The sequence below is a fragment of the Marmota flaviventris genome, chromosome 7 (genome assembly GCF_047511675.1).
Source record: "Marmota flaviventris isolate mMarFla1 chromosome 7, mMarFla1.hap1, whole genome shotgun sequence".
Taxonomy (NCBI): Eukaryota; Metazoa; Chordata; class Mammalia; order Rodentia; family Sciuridae; genus Marmota; species Marmota flaviventris.
Window position 1 is genome coordinate 112,335,055 of NC_092504.1, and position 5,345 is coordinate 112,340,399.

The 5,345-nt window shown below is 38.5% G+C and overlaps 1 pseudogene; it reads right to left on the reverse strand.

The window, feature by feature from the left end:
- Nucleotides 1-271: 271 nt before the first annotated feature.
- Nucleotides 272-426, reverse strand: LOC114085631 (U2 spliceosomal RNA; annotated as a pseudogene).
- Nucleotides 427-5,345: the final 4,919 nt, after the last annotated feature.

A 5,345-nucleotide genomic window follows, 5' to 3' on the forward strand; every position in this document is an offset into this window, starting at 1 on the left:
ATTCTTATTACACATATAGAGCACAATTTTTCATATCTCTGGTTGTATATAAAGTATGTTGACCCCCAATTCGTGTCTTCCATACATGAACTTTGGATAATGATGTCCATCACATTCCACCATCCTTGCTAACCTAACCCCCTGTCCCCTCCCTTTCCCTCCACCCATCTGCCCTATCTAGAGTTCCTCTATTCCTCCCATGCTACCCCTCCCTACCCCACTCTGAGTCAGTCATCTTATATCAGAGAAGACATTCGGCATTTGTTTTTTTGGGGATTGGCTAACTTCGCTTAGCATTATCTTCTCCAACACCATCCATTTACCTGCAAATGTTATGATTTTATTCTCTTTTTTAAAAAAATTTTATTATTAAACTGATAAGAACAGATACTACACTTGATCTTAGCCAAAAGGCCGAGAAGTGATAGCTGTGAACAGTGGTTTCAATATTGAGTGCTTAGTGCTTCCTGTGCTCCCTGGTAGCTGCATGAGAATGGTTTGCAGAAGAACAGTGTGCTGGCTGCTGCAATTACCCAGCTGGCTCAGTGATGTTTGGAATACAGTACCTGTGAACAGCCTGAGTTTTCTAACCCAGACTTTCTGGGTCTGATTTTTCAGGGTCATCTAGAGCCCTATTAGCCTCATAAAAGCTCTCAGGAAGAAAGATTGCCTTTTCTTGAAGATCAAAGTCCAAAGTCCAAGGGCTCAGAAAGAAAGGGATTTGGGACAATGCCAGAGATTCTGAGTAGCCTATTTTATGACCTCTGACAGGGCAGCCATTTATGACTGTGCAGGTTGTATACTCTGCACAGATTCAGAGTGTACCATTCATATCAGAGTACACATGAATGTTGCCTCCTGAATACAACATTCCTGCTCTTTCCTAGTTTCCTTTCAAGAAAAGACTATAAACTCCATGACTCTCCTATAATCCCAGGGTTCAAGAAGAAACAATGATTAAGGCTATATCAGGCCCTTTATCTCTCTGGTCTCACCTCTTTTGCAGCCCTCATCCAGTCCTAGGTATTCTTTCCTCATTCTGCTCAAGAGGTAGCATGGAGGGGTAGATACAAGGGAAGAATAAAGTCTCTGTCATGCAGCCACCTTGGTTTGCAAGTGCTCCCCAGACTTGTACACCATACCCCAAATGATACCAATATCTGCTCAAATAAAATGATACACAGAAGCAAAAAAAAATTATTATTAGTTGTTCAAACCATTACAAAGCTCTTGACATATCATATTTCATACATATGATTCAAGTGGGTTATGAACTCCCATTTTTACCCCATATACAGATTGCAGAATCACATCGGTTATACATCCACTTTTTTACATACTTCCACACTAGTGTCTGTTGTGTTCTGTTGCCTATCCTATCCTCTACTATCCCCCCTCCCCTCCCCTCCCCTCCCATCTTCTCTCTCTACCCCATCTACTGTAATTCATTTCTCCCCCTTGTTTTTTTCCCTTTCCCCTCACTTTCTCTTATATGTAATTTTGTATAACAATGAGGGTCTCCTTCCATTTCCATGCAATTTCTCTTCTCTCTCCCTTTCCCTCCCACCTCTCTTCTTCTTCTCATGCTCTTCCTCCCTGCTCTGTTCTTAGTTGTTCTTCCTTGGAAAGCTGGGAATGGAACCACCATTTTACCCAGCTATTCCCCTTCTTGGACTATTCCCTAAAGACCTTAAAAGAACATACTATAGGGATACTGCTACATCGATGTTCATAGCAGCACATTCACAATTTTATTCTCTTTTATTGCTGAGTAATATTCCATTGTGTATATATGCCACACTTTTTTATCCATTTATCTACTGAAGGGCATCTATGTTAGCTCCACAGTTTAGCTATTGTGAATTGTGCTGCTATGAACATTGATGTGGCTGCATTACTATAGTATGCTGATTTTAAGTCCTTTGGGTATAGACCTAGGAGTGGGATGGCTAGGTCAAATGGTGGTTCCATTCCAGTTTTCCAAGGTATCTCCATACTGCTTTCCATATTGGCTGCACCAATTTGCAGTCCCACCAGCTATATGAGTGTATCTTTCTCCCCACATCCTCACCAACACTTATTGTTGTTTGTCTTCATAGTAGCTGCCCATTCTGACTGGAGTGAGATGATATCTTAGAGTAGTTTTGATTTGCATTTCTCTAATTGATAGAGGTGATGAACATTTTTCTATAGAACCCTAAAGAAAGAAATCAAAGAAGACCTCAGGAGATGGAAAGATCTACCTTGCTCTTGGATAGGCAGAAATAATATTATCAGAATGACCATACTACCAATAGCACTATACAGTTTTAATGCACTTCCAATCAAAATCCCAATGGCATTCCTCATAGAAATAGAAAAACAATCATGAAATTCATCTGGAAAGATAACAGATCTTGAATAGCTAAAGCAATTTCTTAGCAAGAAGAGTGAAGCAGGTGGCATCACTATACCAGATCTTAAACTATACTACAGAGAAATAGTAACAAAAACTGCATGGTATTGTCACCAAAACAGACTGATAGACCAATGGTACAGAGTAGAGGACACAGAGACTAACCCACATAATTATAATTACCTTATATTAGACAAAGGTGCCAAAAACATGCATTAGAGAAAAGATAGCCTCTTCAACAAATGGTGCTGGGAAAACTGGAAATCCATATGCAACAAAATGAAATTAAACCCCTGTCTATCACCATGCACAAAACTCAACTCAAAGTGGACCAAGAACCTAGGAATTAAACCAGAGACTCTAAGTCTAATAGAAGAAAAAGTAGGCCCTAATCTTCATCATGTGGGATTAGGCTCCAACTTCCTTAATAAGACTCCTATAGCACAAGAATTAATATGTAGAAATAAATAAATGGGATGGATTCAAACTAAAAAGTTTCTTCTCAACAAAAGAAACAATCTGTGAGGTAAATAGAGAGCCTACAGAATGGGAGCAAATCTTTACCTCTCATACATCAGATAGAGCACTCCTCTCTAGGGTACATAAAGAACTCAAAAAGCTAAGCACCAAAAATCCCAAAAAAACCCAAAAAACAAATAATCAATAAATGGGCCAAGGACCTGCATAGACACTTCTCAGAAGAGGATATACAATCAATTGACCATGTGATTTTCTTCAACCCTCTTCCACAGTCAATGGATTTACAAGTGAGAGTCCTATCAAACCTGTAGTGGAAGGACAGAGAAGGGACACCAAGGATGCTGATGAGAGTGTCATTGATGAGATCCAGCAGAGGCACTAAAGGTGGAGAAATAGGTGAGGAAAGAAAGGCATCGATGGAAAAGCCTTCTACAAGAAAGCCCTCTCAGTGGTGCTGATAACACTGCTCATAATGAATAATCACTGGAGCATCTACTATGTGCAGGCCTTGCAGAAAGACCATTATTGGCCTTATCTTGTTCAATTCTTAGAACCACTTAGTCAGTTACAAGCCCTTATAGATTTTATAGATGAGGATGCCAAGGTTCAAGGAGTAACATGCTCAGATCACATGGCTTATCAGTGATAGTGCTAGTTCTTAAAACAAAATCTCTGATTTCAGTGCTTGTTATTAATTCTTTATTTACTTTCTGTAATATTGTGAGATATATGCCTTATTAAATAGAATTGAAATACACATACAAATATCTGAAGCAGGTAAAAAAAAATATCATGTGTCTTTACCTGCATGTTCAGTAGTTCTCTAGGTCTGTATCACCCACTGCCAATCAAGTACATCTTGCATTTTTTTGTTTCTCATTTTTGAGTTTTCCAATTTTTACCCTGTTTCTACTATCTTTATACTTTTCAGAAAAAAATTCATTTTCAAACTTAACATTCTGAATTCTCCCTTTAGGATTTCATCTGGAATTATTCAATTTCACATATCAACAGTAGGAGATAGCTTTAGAGTTGCCAAATAATTGCAAGGAAAAGATCAGATCTGCTTGAAAAACTTTTCAGCTATAAGCTCTGAATATGATATGGGAAGCTTATTAGTGAAAATATATTGGAAATTCGACCCCCATGTAGGTCAGAAACTGAACACAGGCAACAAATCCAATATGAAGATACAATGTGGCTCCTTTAGTTTTATTTTATATAGTTGATTTGTTTTTTTCTGTACCCCTGCTGATAAGAAGAAAAACTGTTAACTTTGGTTGAAAGCTTAGTCCACTGTGCTAATTTAAACAAAGGCTTTATTCAGTATTCAGTCTCTTTTGGCGAAAATTAAAAAAAAAAAAAACACAAAACACAACTAGTGCTCAGTTTATCAAATGACCTCAGAATTCCCCAGTCATCTCCCTCAGATAGTGGCTCTGTGTATGGGGGAAGGATATGTCTTAAGATTATGAACACAGATGAGTCAGAGTCTTAAGATGCTAGATGCTATGTCTTTTGAATTCTCTACCTTTCAGGACAATGTCCCATCTAATTTCTGTCTCTGCAGCTGGCATTCTTGGCTACTTCCTGACTCTTGCCTTTTGCCCTCATCATTGCATGGAAACTGTCAAAATCACCCATGGCAGCTGTGTTACTAAAGCCAATGATTAATTCTCTGTCATTATTTATGTGACTTTTCTGCAGCATCTGTCGCAGTTGATTTCTCCCTTCTCTTTGATGTTTTTCACTCACATGGCTGCCAGGACACCACAGTCTTCTGATTTTTCTCCAAAACTCTGAAGGTTCTCCCATCTATCTCCTTGGATGGTTCTTTCTTTTATTCTTGACCTCTAAATTTTAAAGTTTGCAGACTGCTTTTCTGAAATCCAGTCTTATCTTTCTAAGAGCTTACTAGTATCTCCACTTGGATGCTGGAGAGAAAACTGAGATGTACCCCCAAACTTGCTTGTGCATAATTTTCCCTTTCTACTGGCAATTCCATAACCCCAGTTGTTCACATCAAGGCGAGTCAACAGTCTTTTCTCTTGCCTTAAGAGGGAGAACATAGATTAGGATTTTTTTTTCTTAAGATTCTGCCTTTGCAGTTTATAACCTTTTCCTTTAATTCATGATGTCTACCTTTCTAAAGTATACATTATAATGTGTAAATTTTATTTAAAAAAACTAGAAACCTAGGGGCTGTACTTGTGGTTCAGTGGTGGAGCACTAGACTAGCATGTGTGAGGCCCTGGGTTCGATTCTCGACACCGAATATAAATAAATGAATAAAGTAAAGGTCCATCAACATCTATCTATCTATCTATCTATCTATCTATCTATCTATATCTAGATATAGATATAGATAGGCAAAAACAACAACAACAAAACTAGAGACCTAGCCAGGCACAATGGTGCATGCCTATCAGCCCAGCAGCTCAGGAGACTGAGGCAGGAAGATCACAAGTTC